An 18,598-nucleotide genomic window follows, 5' to 3' on the forward strand; every position below is an offset into this window, starting at 1 on the left:
GGATTGTTATTGTTATGTAAAGCATCACCCATTTTTGTTTTTGTTTTGTTTTAAATATTAATTAAAAAAGTTTATTTTATTTTTTTTCTTATTCGTTACAAAAATTTAAAATATAATTATCCCCTTCTGATTTAAGTTTGACTAGCTTGTAGCCCCCGTCGCCATGTGCTCCACAGTTTTCGATGACAGAGTACTAAAGCGTTCTGGTAAGAACACCACAAAATCTTCAAATGTGAGCATAATTTTAGCGCCGAAGCGTGTCTGCTTCACTTCAGCGTTCTGTATCACAATCGGTGTGTCAAACGGGAGAGCCCTAACACTCTTAATTGGGGGTAGAGAGACGGCCACAAGCTCGTTAAACTGTTCTCCAAAGTCAGACATGTTGCTGCTGCTGCTGCTGCTGCTTATAATGCTGATGATGAAGGATTCTTCAAATAGTGTAAGTGAGTTCTTGCTCTAAATTTGACTTCTGCTTTCTGAATTACTCCAGTACTATACATCTCATATTTATACCAGTTTGCGAGACGAAAAAAAATCTGAAAAGAAAGAGAGATAAATACTTATGTAGTATATTTCAATAAAATAAATACATGTGGTAAGCGATAACAACAATATATATATACACACAACAATGTTTCACGATAACAATATATACATACATAACTTTTAAACGAGAGTGAGAGGACAAGTGGGAGGGGAAGTGGGAGGGGAGGGCGGAGTGGGCGCTATCGCAAACGAGAGTGAGTACGATGACAAGCGGGAGGGGAAGGGGGGAGGGGAAGTGAGCGCAACTCCCCAGAGGGTCAAGCACCAGGACAAGCGGGTGGGGAAGGCGGAGGGGAAGTGGGAGGGGAAGTGGTTGGGGAAGTGGGAGTGGAAGGGGGAGGGGAAGTGGGAGGGGAAGTGGGATGGGAAGTGGGAGGGGAAGTGGGAGGGGAAGTGGGTGGAGAAGTGGGAGGGGAAGTGGGAGGTTAAGTGGGAGGGGAAGTGGGAGGGGAAGTGGGACTAGGCACAAAGCAAGGCACCAGTATCACAGATATTAATGACAAATTTTTTTTTTTTTTTTTGGACGTTGATGCACTATGGTCAGTACAAACAAGTGGCCCTACGACACCAAGCAAAGCTTGTTACGCGCGGAGCCCATCACCGTTTTGGGCGAGTAAACATAATCGCGGACAAAGAAAAAGACAATGTAACAATAGACAATTAAAACAAGGAGGAACGCTATAGTCGAGTACCTCGACTATCAGATACCCGTTACTCAAAGGGAAATGGAGATATGCAAGCAGCAAAGCGAGATTAAAATGCGCCACCTACCGGCGGAAGACAGATTTAAGCGTTATGGGCGTTAGAGTGGGCGTAGCAAAATTTTTTTTGGATCAATCGATAGGTATTGACGAGACCAATACATTTCAGTTAAAATTTTTTATCTAGCATGAAAACTGTGGCCGTCACAGGTTTGGGCGGTTTGTGGGCGTTAGAGTGGGCGTGGCAATTTTTTTTCGGGTCACTCGATAGGTATTGATGAGAACAATACATTTCAGTTAAAATTTTCTATCTAGCATCAAAACTGTAGGAGTTACAGTTTTGGGCGGTTTGTGGGCGTTAGAGTGCGCGTGGCAGTCTACTGAAACAAACTTGCGCTGCGTAAGAAGATCAGGAATCTGTACGCCAAATCTCAATAGCCTAGCTCTCATAGTTTCCGAGATCTCAGCGTTCATCCGGACAGACAGACGGACAGACGGACATGGCTAGATCGACTCGGCTAGTGATCCTGATCAAGAATATATATACTTTATGGGGTCGGAAACGCTTCCTTCTGCCTGTTACATACTTTCCGACGAATCTAGTATACTCTTTTACTCTACGAGTAACGGGTATAAATACAGGTCAATATACGAATAGACAAAATACATCAAGTAAAACTATTTAGTTACTAGGGAGGATAGTATTATTGATTTAAAGATAGGAAGTGAGTCAGTAGTAGATATTAGATGATATAGTCTATTATAATCATTGCAAAGTACTCTAAAGGGTTCATGCATTGCGTAATTAGAGATACAGTGATTTAATACTAAAGAAATATAGTTTCTAGTGAATCTATTTGGCACATTAAAATGTAGGCGACCCAGTAACTCGGGACTCTCTACATCACCATGAATAAGATTTCTAATAAACGTAATACCAAGCATAGTTCTACGGTTAGCTAACGATGGTAAGTTAATTAGAAGTAGTCTACTAGAGTAGGATGGTAGTATTAGGCTTGTATCCCAGTTAAGTCTCCGTAAGGCAAATATTAAGAAGTTTTTTTGCACAGACTCAATCCGGTCTATATGCACCCCATATTGGGGACTCCAAACAGGAGCGCAGTACTCAAGAATTGGTCGGACTAATGAAATAAACAAGGTCTTTGTGACATAGGGATCATCGAATTCCTTCGACCACCTTTTGATAAATGCAAGCACGCCCCTGGCTTTATTTACCATAGTAGTAATGTGATCGGAAAATTTAAGTCTAGGATCCATGTAGACTCCAAGGTCGTCAGCATGCGTTATCCTATCTAACGCACAACCACTCAAAGTATACGTTGAGTAGTGGGGGCTGACACGAAAAAAGGTCATTAGTTTACACTTAGAACCATTTAAATTCAATTCATTATCCATGCACGATGTTTGAAATGCATTTAGATCCGATTGTAAAGCTAAACTTTGTGCGGGGTCATTATATTGCAGGCACAACTTAACGTCATCTGCGTACATAAGAACCCGTGACTTCGTTAAGACTAATGGAAGGTCATTTATAAATAATGTAAACAGGAGCGAACCAAGATGACTTCCTTGTGGTACACCGGAAGTAACTCGGATTAGGGATGAAAAACGAGTTTTTAAAAATGACCCTTTGAGTCCTATCATTCAAATAACTTAAAATCCACCTAAGAAGATCACCTGAAAACCCTAAAAGGTCCAATTTCCGGACTAAAATCGGGTGACTTACAGAATCAAACGCCTTACTAAAATCAGTGTAGACCACATCAGTCTGACGATTCTTTCTAAAACCTCCTATAACAAATGAAGTAAACTCCAAAAGGTTGGTTGTCATTGACCTACGTTTTATAAATCCGTGTTGACAAGAGGAAATAAGGGACCTACAACTGTGTTGTAAATGAGGCGTAATAATGTTCTCAAAGAGCTTCGGTATAGCTGATAGCTTTAAAATACCTCTGTAATTACATGCGTTCAATTTACTCCCTTTTTTATGAAGCGGGATAACAAACGATTCCTTCCATCTGTAAGGGAAATCGGATATTTCTAAAGACAAAGTAAACAGTTTGTGCAATGGTCTACACAAAGTCTCAGCGCAATATCTAAGCACACATCCAGGGACTCCGTCAGGACCCGGAGAGTAGACTGGTTTGACCCTTTGCAATTCTAAAAGAAGTGAGCTTTTACTTATAGCAGGACAACAAATAAAGTTTGATTTAGGAATGACATATGGGTAAGACTGATCTGGAGGACTTGATGTTGAATAGGTGGTTTGAAAAAACTGTGCAAAAAGATCGGCTATGGCTTGATCAGTGCTAGCAGCCGAATTTTCAAATTTAAGTGATGAAGGGTAACTAGAAGATTTACGCTTTGTGTTAACAAAATTATAAAACTGTTTTGGATCCAGTGTAAACTGGGTCTTGCAACGAGCTAAATAGTTTTTATAACACGGCGTTAAGCACGGTGAAATCAGACCGAGCACTTAAGTATCGGGAAAAGGCAGCTTGTGAACCTGAAGCTCTAAACTTTTTGTAGAGTCTAGACTTTACATTTTTAAGTCGTGCCAGCTCTTTGTTAAACCACGGAGGTTGGTTGGAAATTTTAGGATAGGATTACTTCCAACTATTGAAATTTCTTTATTAATGCAGTTTTGGCCTAACACTGTTTTAGGGATATTCCAACTCAATAAAATACTTGGTTCAACATAATTCATTTGGAAATTTTTATATGTTTTAGTATACTTGCATTCACTGTTTTCTTGTACAATTATTCCATTTATACATTACAATACAATTTACAATTTATCCCGTTTCTTTGTTAAAGAATTTATCTTCATATAGGAAATATTTTTCGAATATATTTTCTGTTAAAATATTGTTGTCATCGGGATAAGGAAGAATTTCAAAAAAAAGAGATCTAACTATCTCTGAAAAAATATGGGAAGTAATCAAAATTTCATTTGTGTCTTGTTTAGGCCAAGTGGAGGTTTTGATTTTCAACAATTTCCCAGGGTTCATGTTTTTCAAAAATCGTGTTTTAATAATTTTGGATTGAAGAAATCTAATCTCGTCAGCTGCATCCCTAACTCGATATCTTCTACATATTCAACAGTAACAGTCCAGATCTCACCGAGTAAAGACGTGTGACTATCCGCTACGCAAGTGCTTACAAAAAATTATTGAGATAAACAAACAAGTAACTATAGCAGAACCCGAAAAAACAATAACAAAACATATAACATATCCCACAGCAACAATAACAACGCAGGGCTCGCCCCAAGTGCACCGAAATGATACCACCCGACAAAAACGAACTATTTGCAATGAACGCAAGCTTACTGAACGAACAAAAATTTATAATAATTTCTCGTAAAGATAAGCAATCATTACTAGTTCAAAACACACAGTTCAAGCCACAAAACTTTTGAAAATAAATAAAATTGGAGATATAGAAGTAACAGCTAGAGAACACAAGACCCTAAATTCATCGAAAGGAGTAATATACTGCAATCTACTTAGATATATATCTGAAGAAGAATCCTTAAAAAGTTAAGATCGCAAAAAGTTATAGACGCATACAAATGGAAAAAAATTGAAGTAGACAAAACCGAAACATTAATGGGCCTAATTACACCAACATTTGATTCAGTTACTCTTCCCGGGAAAGTAATGATAGAGTACGAAGTAGTCTTTACTCGCCCATAGATCCCAAAGCCACGCAGATGCTACAAATGCCATCGTTACGGCCACCCCACACCAATTTGCAAACAAGAAAACTTTATTTTTAACAATTGCTCTCAGACCAAACATACGACTGAAACCGAACAATGCTACAGAGAACCCGATTGCATAAACTGCACAAACAACCATAAGCCAACTGATAAGAAATGCCCAGTATACATCAAACAACAAGAATTAATTGCAATTAAAACCACTGAAAAAGTTGACCATAAAACAGCTCTCTCAATATATTTTACGGCCATAATCATAATCAGGAAATTACCTTCTCCCAAATCTTAGCAAACGCACCTCCAAGCGAGGTCATCACCCAACCCAAACCCCAAAACACATCAACTATCAAACCGGTTAACACAAATCTCGACAAAACTTAATCATCATCATCAGCATCATCCACATCACAACAACAGAGAACGCTCATAACTTACGAAACAGAAACTGAAGCAATGAAAAAACAAAACAAACCCGTGAGTGACAGAATACTTAGAAGTACCAAGAAAGAAAAATATAACACTCTCACAAAAACCTTTATATCAAAAGACACCAAATTTAACCAACACAAAACTGATTTCAAAAAGAACTCAAAAGCAAAACCTAGCCAAAACTAGACGACGACGAAGAGCTATAACCACAAGACATTTCATTGAAAATAATGCAATGGAACATAAAAGGTTACTCTAACCACTACAACGATCTTCTCACCATAATTTAAATAAACTCACCTCATGTAAAATCCCTTCAGGAAACACACATACAATTCGCACACAATTTACCAACACCAATTGGTGTAGAATAAAAACGTTTTATTTCCCGATTTGAGTGGACTGTATTTCAATGATTAAACTTTGTCACATTTTCTTGTGTGTCCGATGCTTTCCGTTGTAGTCTTAACACTAAGTCCTAAAAAATGTCTAAAGTGTGACGCAGCACCAAAATACATTAAAAAGGCAAAAGTTAGTATTTCATATACCAAAGAGAATAAGATTTAATATTAAATAACGGCTGTAATGCGTTCATCAACATCCCGGGCCGCCCTGAAACAATGTTTCAGAATTAGGCAGTACAGCTAACTTGGTGATGGGCCGGGTCATCTCTCTAGTAGACGTCTTAAGTTTTACAGCGCGTACAAGTCCATCTGGTCCAGGGTGAGCTTCCATTACACGGGCTAGAATCCAAGCTGCTGGAGGAAGATTTGAGTCCTTGACGAAGACTATATTGTCTACTGCTATGTTGCATTCCTTGTTGCTCCACTTTTGACGTTGATGTAGGGAAGTCAAATACTCTTGGTGCCAGCGTTTCCAAAACCCTTGATACATCGATTGCAAGTGCTGCCAATAGTCCAGACGATTGATTGGTAGATTAGTCAGATCTCCCTCTGGAACAGTTGTGAATGGGCGCCCAATTAAAAAGTGGACCGGAGACAAGTAGGTTAGGTCAGTGTCAGGTGTGTAGCATAATGGCCGCGAGTTTACCACTGCACTGATCTGAGCAATCAGAGTTTGCATTTGTTCAAAGGTTAGAACAGTTTTTCTCACAACTCGACGCAGATGTAGTTTAACGGAACGTACTGATGACTCCCACTTCCCTCCCCAATGTGGCGAACGAGGAGGTATAAAACTCCACTTAATTCCATCATTGGCCAGCGATTGTGTTAGATTGCGTTGATGCTCCTGCGAAGATAAAAATTTCTGCATCTCATCTAATACCCGTTTGGCACCAACAAAATTCGTCCCGTTGTCGCTGAAGATCTGTGAGCATTTTCCTCGAAGGGACATGAAACGCCGAAGACATGCCAGGAATGTGTTTGTACTAAGATCGGTTGCCAGTTCCAAATGTATGGCTGATGTTACAAGGCAAACAAAGAGGCATATGTATGTAGCCCTTAGTTTTTCGGGGACTGCGCCCTCTACTCTCCTTCAGTATAAATGGACCAGCGTAGTCACAGCCTGAGTGCTGGAAGGGTAAAGCTTCTGTTATACGGATGCCTGGTAGATCGGCCATGAATTGGTGCTCCGTGAGTTTACATTGGCGAAAACATTTGATGCAGTTGTGAACCAGATTTCTTATCAGGTTGCGCGCACCAAAGATCCAGTACCTTTGACGAACAATTACAAAAAGTGCAGAAACTCCTGGATGAAGATTTGTCGTATGCTCGTGTTCCAAAATCATTCTTGTGATGCGGTTCGACTTCGGAAGCAGTATAGGGTGTTTTACATCAGATGGTAACTGTGAGTTGTCTAGTCGTCCACCAACTCGAAGAAGGCCATCCTTGCAGATAATCGGAGAGAGCTTCACCAACTGGGAGCGGCTGCGAAGTGGCTTGTTTTCCGTAAGTAGTTTGCGCTCTTCCATGAAACATTTCTGAGCCTCTTGCAGGCAAAGAATGCGAGCAGCCTGAATCTCCTCAAAGGTGAGCGTCTTTCCATTTGCCAGCGTTGCAGATTTAATGGCCTTGGTCTTTTGGATGAAGCGTAAGGCGTAAGCTACAACGCGTACCAGCTTTGTCCAGGACGAGACGCGTTGAGTCAAAGCTTCGATTGGTGACAATGAGCAGGTTTCCTGTGCGGTTAATGCGGTGGTCTTCACTTCCTCCTTTCCATGGTTTTCTAAAAGGGAAGAGCATAACTTTTTAGAGGTCAACTTTACCGCAAGCATTTCTGGATCTTGTGGCCATGAAGGTCCCTTCCACCATAAGTCGAAATGGAGAAGGTCTGAAGCAAGCATTCCTCGTATGGCGCAGTCCGCCGGATTCTCCTTTGTGTTTACATGATGCCATGCGTTGCGCGGTAAGGCTTCGAGTATTTCTGAGGTTCTGTTGGCTACAAATGTTTTAAGCTTAGATGGTGGATGTGAAAGCCAGGCCAAGACTATGGTTGAGTCACACCACGCATGTACTTCAATAGCCTTGTGTTGTAGTGCAGCCTTGACTGATAAGAACAGTCGGCTCAGTAGCAAAGCGCAACACAGTTCGAGACGCGGTAGAGACTGCTGCTTCAGCGGAGCAACTCTGGTTTTTCCTGCAATGAGTAAAACTGATTTGGTGCCATCTGCTCCCACTACTCTGCTATAGATGACTGCAGAATATGCCTTGATGGATGCATCTGAAAATCCATGCAGTTCGATGTGATCTTCATTGTTTTGGACAAACCGTGGCAGGCGTAGGTCTCGATGGATGTGTAGGTCGTCACGGCATTTATTCCACCAGTCCGCAATTTTTGGAAGAAACTCCGTGTCCCAGCCGAGATCGAGTAGCCACAATTCTTGGAAAAGAATTTTAAACTGCACTACCACTGGCGACAGAATACCCAGCGGGTCAAAAATGCGTGCCACATCTGACAGCACTTGGCGTTTGGTGTTGGGCGGATTTGTTGTGAGGCAAACTTTGTAGGATAACATATCCTCTTCTGGATCCCAATAAATGTCAAGAACTTTTGCTGTAGAATTGGATCCTTTGCCTTGTACTTCGGTTGTAGCGAGAGATCTGTCAGCGACAAGTGATGAATTGGAAACCCATTTACCAAGTTCCATGCCTGCACATTTCATCAACTGGATTATCTCATTTTGATTGCGAATGAGCTCCTCCTCGGTATGTGCTCCGGTCAGTAAGTCGTCCACATAAAACTGCTCCTTCAAGATCTTTGCAGCGGTAGGAAAGTCATGTTGATGGTCGTGAGCTAACTGATCCAGGACCCTCACTGCCAAAAATGGTGCGCAGGATGTGCCGTATGTTACCGTGGACATTTCATAGTGTTTAATAGGATTTGTTTCATCTTCTCTCCAAACAATTCGCTGATAGCCACAATGGTTGGCAGCCACCCAGATTTGTCGATACATTTTGACAATATCTGCTGAAAAGACGAACTTGAACATTCTGAAAAGCATGCAAATCGAGAAAAGGTTTCGTAGAATGCTGGGTCCAATGTGCAGAGCTTCGTTTAAGGACCGTCCATTCGTGTCCTTGAATGAGCCGTCAAACACGACGCGTAATTTTTGGGTAATTACAGGATGATGTGGCAAGTAAAAGCTCGGCTTTTTGTCAATGTCTTCTGGCGATAGTTCTCGCATGTGGCCCAACTGAAGATACTACGCATAAATTGCACGTACTGTGAATGCAGATTGGGGTCTTTCTTTAGGCGGCGCTCTACACCCCTGAATCTTGTTAGCGCTCCCTGTAGAGTATCCGAAAACTGTTCCATGGAGTTTTTGAACGGAAGTTCGACGATGTAACGCCCCTTAGAGTCCCGAGTGTGCGTTTTCACAAAGTGCTGCTCAACTTCATCCTCCTCTGGTTTCCCATGGAATTCCTGGTTGACATCCTCCAGCTCCCAAAAGCGCCGTAGCGAAGCGTCAATGTCAATAGCCGTGTGCATTGTTGTTGTAGATGAACATCCAGTAGTAACGATAGATGTGATGACCCATCCAAATATGGTCGAAATGGCGATGATGTTGCCCTGGTTGTCGAACATCTTTTGACCGGTGAACACGGTCCAAACGTAGTCGCTGCCCAGGAGTATATCAACGCCAACGATTGATAGTCAGAATCCGCAAGCTCAAAGCCAGCGAATGCCTTGAGTGCTGAGGCGGCGATAACGTGTCTTGCCAACATGGAGGTAATTTTGCTGAGTACGTGCGCACGTACCTTCATTGTGTGATCTGAGATCCTTGACTGCAAGTCCAGTGTGCTGCAGCCTCTAGTTGACTCAGCCTTGATTAGCGAGATTCCGGTCACCAAGATTCGTGACGGTCTGCGTGCCAGTCCGAGTGCCTGTACGCACCGCTCGGAGATGTACGACAGTTCCGAACCACTGTCCAAAAGCACCCGGCAGGTAGTGTGCGATCCTGTTGCGTTTCTAACAAACACTAGAGCTGTTGGCTATGCACTTTTTCGTATCCCTTGTGGCTGTGTTGCGGTTGTTGATCCGTTGCAGAAGGATTCAGCTGTGGAAGCCACTTGTGCCCGTGCGATATGGCTGATGGTGACCGTAGCATCTTCGGGAGCGCTTTGAATGTGCCTTTCATCATCTCGTGAGTGTGTCGAAGTGACAGCGGCCTGCGAATTAAAAATATCTGCGTGTAGCAGAGAGTGATGACGATTATGGCAATACTTGCATGTGAATTTGGATTCACACTTTCGTGACACATGCCCAGGCTTAAGGCAGTTAAAACACAGGGGTTTAGCCTTAACAAAAGTGCGTCTCTGCTCGATTGACAATTCACCAAACTTTGAGCAGGCGTAGATCTTGTGCTCCTTGGAGTTACACTTCCCACAAGTGTTTGCTTCCATCGATACTAAAGAGTGTGACGATCGCTTTGCCTTGCCATGTTGTGGGCCAACCTTGGAGTCTATGTCTGACTCACTTTTGCTGAACTCTAATTCCTCGCAACGTCGGTCTAAAAACTTGAGTAGATTCCAGTTCCCGGCTTCCTTCGATCCATTTGCGACGGGTTTCAGCATCGATCTTGGCCAGAATGAAATGTATAATCCAGCAGTCCCTATTAGTTTGCCCTGCTGCATCCAGGCCGCGTACAATTTCGGTGGCTCCGTCCGTCACCATGCGCAGAACCGTTACGTCTGCTCTGGCGGTCGAAGGTAAGTTAACAAAAGTCTCCAGCAGAGTGTTAACAATGTGACGTAGTCTATTGTACCGATCAATTAGGCAAGTTCAAGCAGCCTCGTATGCTTCGCCAGTGATGTACGTTTTCAAGTAGTGCAACTTTTGTATTGCTGTCAAATGCTGCTTGCTATGGATCGTACTCTCGAAGATGTTTTTAAGGGATGGCCACTCCTTGTAGTCGCCAGTGAATAGCTTGATGTGGATTTTTGGCAGTTCATTATGCATTACATTTGCTGCCGAGTTTGCCCTTAAAAACGTTGCTTGTTGCTCAGCCAAACGCTCGTTGAGCTGCTGTTGTTGTTCCAGAAAACGAACTAGGTTTTCGTTTCCCACTCCTGATGTCATTGATGCGGCCTCATCAGGGTTGCCAGCTTGTCTGAAGTTATTTCCTTCTCTTTCATTCTCTTGAGATTCTTCACTGGTACGTATAAGGTTGCGAAATAATGTGCTTGCTTGTAAGTACTTTTCCTCGTACCTTTCGTTGCCGATGGCTGGATCGACGTACCCTTCCTCTTCGTCAAAAGGGACCATTTGGTCGCTGATGGACTCGAATTCTTTCCATACGATGTTGAGCCTTTCCAATGAAACTCTTAGTTCATCAAGCTCCCATTTTGATCTCGCACGTGGATCTTGAGACGCCGTTAGCAAACGCGTAATGCTTGCCTTCGCACGACTTCTAGCTGCCTTCAAAATTTTGAACTGATCCATGTTAATCAGCAACAAAATTTGGCTAGAAGGACCAAAGATATGGTGTAGAAGAAAAAAGTTTTATTTCCCGATTTGAGTGGACTGTATTTCAATGATTAAACTTTGTCACATTTTCTTGTGTTTCCGATGCTTTCCGTTCTAGTCTTAACACTAAGTCCTAAAAAATCTCTAAAGTGTGACGCAGCACCAAAATACATTGAAAAGGCAGAACTTAGTATTTAATATACCAAAGAGAATAAGATTCAAAATTAAATAACGGCTGTAATGCGTTCATCAACACCAATTAACTACACAGTAATCACTAACATAGCAACTAACAGATTTTGAGGGTTAGCTCTTCTAGTCCACAGTTCTGTCCAACCTACGCAACACATCATCAATGAAGACTTTGAAGCAATAGCGACCAAAATAGAATCCAAACATACTATAATAATAAACTCAATATACATAGCACCAAATAAACCACTTTTACGCAAGAACCTTAATAACGTTATAAATACAAATAACCAAACAATAGTCGTAACAGGAGACTTCAACGGATGGCATCTCAACTGGGGATCACCACACACAAACACAAGAGGCAAAATAATCTTTAAATTCATAGAACAATCGCACCTTACACTCCGAAATGGTAAATCTCCCACTTATTTTACAACACCTACACTCATATAGACATTACTTTCTGCTCTCCCTCCTTAACTCCTGTTGCAAACTGGACAGTCTCTGATGACCTTTGCGAAAACGATAAATTCCCTTTCATTTACTTCCTAATTTCCTGTCGAACCACAAAACAACTACAGCAAACATTCTTCAAAATCAAAGAAGCCAATTGGGAAAAGTTCTCTAACTCTACTTAAAACCTGAACAACATATACCCCATAACTACAAACATAAACAAAGAAGCAGCCACCACCAACAAAATATTAATACAAAGCGCGCTCTTTAGTATACCACAATCATCACAAAACCTACACTCACACAAAGTTCCTTGGTGGAACAAAAAACTTACACAAATGCATCAAACGAAGAAAAACGCCTGGAAAACACTTAACAGAGACATTTCGCAAGCCAACATCATTAGCTATCGTAGAGCAAACGCACTTCTTAAAAGAGAAATTAAAATAAGAAAAAGAGAAGCCACCATAGCATTTACATCTACTATACAAAGTAACACACCGACATCAACAATATGGAACAACATTAGACTATTCTGTGGTTTAAAAAAAATACACTGCGTAAACAACACAACTAACACACATTAAATTGCAAACCAATTCGCACAACAATGGTTAGCCTTGCCACAGATTACAATTTCGACCTACAATTCACTGTAAACAAATATAAACCAATAATTATAAACCACACCCCATCCACATCTGCAACACAAATGGAAAAAAACATAACAAAAATAGAACTTACAATAGTCTTAGAATCCTTGAAAGGATGTACACCAGGACTCAATAGGTTGTCATACCCGATGATCAAAAATAGCTCTTCAATAGTACAAGATAGAATAGTATCCCAATTTAACAAAATTTTTAACACATACATCCCACAATCATACAAAACGAACCCCATAATACCCATACTCAAACCAAATACGAATAAAACAGACATTACCTCCTATATATCCATTGTTATTAACTGCTGCATAGGATAAATATTGGACAAAATAATATCGCAAAACTTTGGTGGTTTTTAACCAATAACAAACTTATAAATGCAAACCAATTCGGCCTTAAAAAAAAGGAAAATCGACTTCAGATAGTCAACCTTTTGTAGATAATCTCATAACGAAGTCACTAAACACAAAAAAGCACATCTCACTCGTCTCTCTTGACTTTTTAAGAGCATTTGATCGTGTGGGTGCACACTTCATATACACCGACGGATCACAGCAAAACTCCATAACAACATTCGCAATCACCACAGAAACAGAAACTTTAGCATTCGGAAAATTACCTCCCTACTCTTCAATACAATCAGCTGGAATCTTAGGCATCCTTGAAGCCCTGAAAATAATTCAAAAAATGCACGGTAAATTCGTTATATGCTCCGACTCTCTAGGATCCATCGAAGCCATAAAAAACACACAAAACAATAAAATGTACCCAGCCCTAATCCGTTCAATCCCAACAAAGCACTACCTAAAATTAAAAATCTTATGGACCCCAGGACACTGCAACATTAAAGGAAACGAGATGGCCGACAAAGCAGCAAAGTTAGCACTAAATATGCCACTAATATACACACAAATCTTAAGCACAAAAGATATTAACAAATTCTTAAAGCAACAACCCAACGAAACCAAAAGAACATACTTTTTAAATGCAATAATTGGTACCAAAATATCAACACACACACATCTTTCTACTCAAACGTAACACAACAACAAATAACTCGCCTTGAACAAATTAAATTTACTAGACTGCGTCTAGGACATTCAAACCTGACACATAAATATTATTTAGATCGCACCACCCCACAAAACTGACCAATTTGCCTTAAAGAACATACTTTTTAAATGCAATAATTGGTACCAAAACATCAACACACACACACATCTTTCTACTCAAACGTAACACAACAACAAATAACTCGCCTTGATCAAATTAAATTTACTAGACTGCGTCTAGGACATTCAAACCTGACACATAAATATTATTTAGATCGCACCACCCCACAAAACTGACCAATTTGCCTTACACATGCCCAAGTTAAACCCATCAATAGAAAACATCAAAACAATAATTACATATTTAAAAGAAACAAAATTATATCATAGCATATAAAAACTCCTCACATCCCTCAAATTAAAAATATATGTAAACCTAAATGTTAAAAAGAAAAAAAATTGTCAAATTAAGTAAATAAATGAATTGGTTAATTATGTAAATAAATACGTAGTCGATGGCCTCGTAGCTAGCACTACATCCCCTATGTTAGTATTAGTTTTGTAAACTTTACTGTCATCTTAAATAAAATAAAATAAATAATCTTCTACATATTCTGTAAAGTGTTGTAAGTTAAACATTAAAACGCTGTCTGGTTGTTCTCTTTCTGCGTCCACTTTTAATTAATTAATTCTTTCAATTCCGCTATTTATGACATTGATAATCATTTTAAATCAGTGTTCTGAACACTAGTATTGTTGCAATTGGAGTCGATAATGGGAGGAACTCTATTGGTAAGTTAGGTCGATAGGGCGATAGCTACAGCAGAGGGATGAATCTGGCGGGTGATCTGGCCATTTGAGGACTAATCCCGGTTCGCTCTGAGTTTTCCTTAAATGGCACTCATGTGTCCAACGACCCAATTTTGGGATAGGCCATGTAATATGGCGGGGGAGGAACGATGATGATCAGCAGATACTAGTATAGTCGCAGCCATATTGTCTAACCAGGCAGATGAAGCTGGAAGTTCTAAGATAAATCTGTTGTACTTTAAACTAAATAAAAGTGAGTGATAGGAAATTTAACATGTAAGGTTGTTATTTATTAATAATCATCTAAAGGGCAGCAGAGCATCTCTTCACAAAGGGCCCCTGGATATTTACTTCGGAGTTTAACGGATTTCTGCGCGATTTCGCCTACATACCAGCCACGATTTGGCTGCCAGCAACCGGTGTCCGTTCGACCCGCACAGAGGACCAGTCATAAACGCCTTTCGCAGTCGACGCCAACGACATCCAGCATTTCCCGGTGAGTCCGTTCCGGACTACCACGTCTACCTCATCCCGCCATTTTGCCGGGCGGCCGAACCTCGGACTGCCCTTACGCAACTCACCGTAGTGCGCCAGATTTCCTTTTTGGAGACCCGTATTGCCGCTGGCCTACGGCGGGGAGTCCTCAGCCCGTGCTATAAACGCCCTCCAGGCCCGGCCCAGTAGTGTCTGAAATTTAAGACAATTAAATACATGTGTACCTTGATTTCCGGACTTAGACCCGAGAGTCTTATTTGTCCTCGTCGTTTACCTTGAAACAGAAAGGTCGCGAGTGTTAGTAAAATGGTATAGATTATAGCGCAGTTACGTACCATTTGGCGTGTCCCTTCTTTTCCCCAGGAGCTCCTCAGGATTAGGTGACCCGAGACGCGCTCATCGCGTGTGTTCCTTTTGAAGTCCGTGTTTCCATGCGACCTCTACCAATACGTGACTGGTAGAGCACAACTTTTCCGCTGCGCCTGTAGCCTTTTCCCACCAACAAAACCTCTGCTTTGACCGCGTATATATTGAAAAAAGCGGCCAAGTTTTTGGTCTTGAAGGCTGAGGAATTATAGATCGGTTAAGAGGAGCATGAATATAAATGACTGCTCTTATCTTATTCATTAAATATTTGGAAAACCTGCAATGTGTGAGTAAGTTGTCCCAGTAGGGGAGATGGAAACGTCGTGGTCGTGAGGAGGGGGCTCCAGCCGACCGAGAATGGGTGGTACCCTGCAGCATCTTACGGGCATCCTTGGTTGGGTGGGAGCGCTTGGCTAAGTCAACGATAGCTACCAAATTTAACCCATTTTTCCGTCAACATTTGTAGGTGCTTACCTTTGTTTACTGTTTGTGCTTAACCGAAGAAGACACTTCTGGGTCACACCGCGGTACAAGGGGCTAATGAGCACTTGTCGCTGGCACGGGGACGCTTTGCTGGCAGGACGATCGCGTCGCGGCAGTGGTAATGATGGTTACTGCGATGCCGGACCACAGAGATCATGGAACCGTGGCCAGTCTAGATATTGCCGTTGAACTCCGGATTACTAATTGGCGGAAGTGCCAAGTTTAGGCTCATTGGCGCGTCGTTTTATCGTAGCAGGTTCATTTCATATTCCTCGTATAATGTGTGGAATTGGGCTTGCTCTACTTCTGCCAGAGCTGCGGCCTCAGGTGTGCTATCCAATTCGTCGTGGGCTTGCCTCAGTAGGGCCCAATGGAGATCCAGGTGCCTTTGTACGGCTGGGGTGACGGTTGGGGCGTTCGAGACTAATGTTAATGATGATTCCAATTCGTTGCATCTTCTCTGCAATTGTCGGATCACCGTGTCAATTGCTGAGTCTCCTTTGACTTAATCTCCTGTTGTGATCTTGAAGTTGGCCGAAGTTCATCTGGGAGCCTTTGGAAGTCCGCTTCCAGTCGGCATGTTGTCCAGAAAGATTTTCTGATTTTTTTCGACCAGCTCCTTAAGTGCTAATAGTCGTGAAGAGTACTCACTTCCAGTGGGTAATACAGCTTGTTGGACTTCTTCATCTAGGTCGCAAAACGGTTGCCAGAGATCGTTTAGCTGACTTAGCTTACTGGAATAATAGCCGTCTCGGAGGCGTCGTTCGACCGAATCCTTGCCATAATTCTATATGAGCTGTTGGATCTGTAGTAGCTCATTTTGGTTGTCTAGTAATCGACTGGGTAAATCGATTCTTGTGTGACTTGTTTCCTCTATGAATAAAGTAGACATATTGTGTGTCTTGGAAACAAAAAATCCTGCGAGGACGGATAAAGCTGTGTGTCCTGTGAAGGTGGATGAAGCTGAGTGTTCTTGTCTAAGGTAGCTAGTCACTCCACGGGACGTGGAGGGGTATGGACGCTCGTCTCGGGCACGGGGACGCTGGGTTTTACAGTATAATCGCGTCGCGACACGGACGACTACGGGTAGCACGGTGCCGGACCACAGGCGATATGGACTGTGTGAGGAGGGTTAACAAATGCTCGTGTACCCGGGGATCAACAGTGTGTTGGGGTCACGCCGCGGGACAAGGAGGATACTGACACACCTGTCGCTGGCACGGGGACACTAGGCAGAACAGGACGATTGTGTCGCGAAACAGATAACTAGAATACGCTGCAATGTCAGCAGTATGCTGCTTGCTGCTGCTGTCCCGATGAGTCTTGACCGAATGTCCCACAATATTGTGCTGCTACTGTGCGCCTGGTCGCTGTTCCGTATAAGTTGCATTGGTCGTATGTTCTGCTTCCTGACAACTTACAACTCCGTTGTGTTGGGGGTTGCGTGCGTTTGACCGGTGCTGCGCAACCTTGCTAGACCGAGCTGAGTAACCTTGGTTACGAACACTAAGTATCCTGTGAAGCTGGATGAAGCTGACGATCCTGTTAAGCTGGATTTAGCTGACGATCCTGTGACGCTGGATGACGAAGCGTATCCTGTGAAGTTGGATGAGCTATGGTTTCCAGGGCGGGTGGATGTATTGATCTTAACGGGTCTTCTCACCAGTCAGAGGTTCAGCTTTTGGTGGGAAGGGGGCTGCTGGAGTGTGATCCTTTGTTGGTAAAGGATCACGTCGGGGTCACCAATGTTTGTGCCTAACCGAAGTACACACTTCTGGGTCATGAGATGCGTTGATAACTGATTTATTCTTCATTTCACACATGCTTATATACTACTTGGAACACGGAAGCTAAGTGTAATGATTGCTATATTCTAAAGTAGGTCAGGGAATTATGATTATGGTAGCAGTGTGTGTAGTTGGCTCGGCTGACACTGCAATATGCGCTGACTGCATTGGCGAGTCAGTGTGCCGTTGATTCGGTGAGACGGAGAGTTAGTGAGTCATATAATATGCTGATCAGCAATTCTTATATGCAGTGGGTGCTACTGAGCGCCTGGTACTGTTCCCAACTTGGCTACTGCTTGATTTGTTTGGAGTGGTCATGTTGAGCACCTTTGGGTACGAACATTTACGTTTTGTTCTTAGTGATGACCGATAGCTTAGTGATGTGAGACAGCGAAGTTGTCGATGTTTTGTGTTGCGAGCTGTGGTATTAGGGGTACTCTGCCCTGGGATAAGACAGAGCTAGCAGCACTGCCACCGAAAAATATGGAGTTCGTAACATGGTGGCGCCCAATATAAACTGAATACATTGTCGAGCCGACGACGTCATTTATGACCTTGACGCCCTCTGTGAACTGTGGCTTGCAACATAGATTGCAATTGCTAGGGAGTGGTGACGGGGAAGTCAGCTGCGTAAGGAAATTGGAAATAGAGTGGGAGGCTGGTTAGCGAACATTGCCTACGACTTGGGTTTCTGGGTTTTTCTCCCTGTCGTGGATTTCTTATTTCATGTCGTTTATATTCTTAATTGCGTAATCGTTAACCATGGCAACCCTACGGTTTTCCTCGATTTAAAATAGAAGAGCCAACAGGAGTCAAATCAGCCGTCTATCACCACGTGTGATAGCTAGTTCAGTTGACGAACGGCTAGGCGGTGACGGGAGTTTAGGGGTTTTGGAGAGTTAGGTAGCTCACCGGCGAGGGTCAGTTCCATCTCCACAGG

This window comes from Drosophila suzukii (assembly GCF_043229965.1).
Source record: "Drosophila suzukii chromosome 2 unlocalized genomic scaffold, CBGP_Dsuzu_IsoJpt1.0 scf_2c, whole genome shotgun sequence".
Classification (NCBI taxonomy): Eukaryota; Metazoa; Arthropoda; class Insecta; order Diptera; family Drosophilidae; genus Drosophila; species Drosophila suzukii.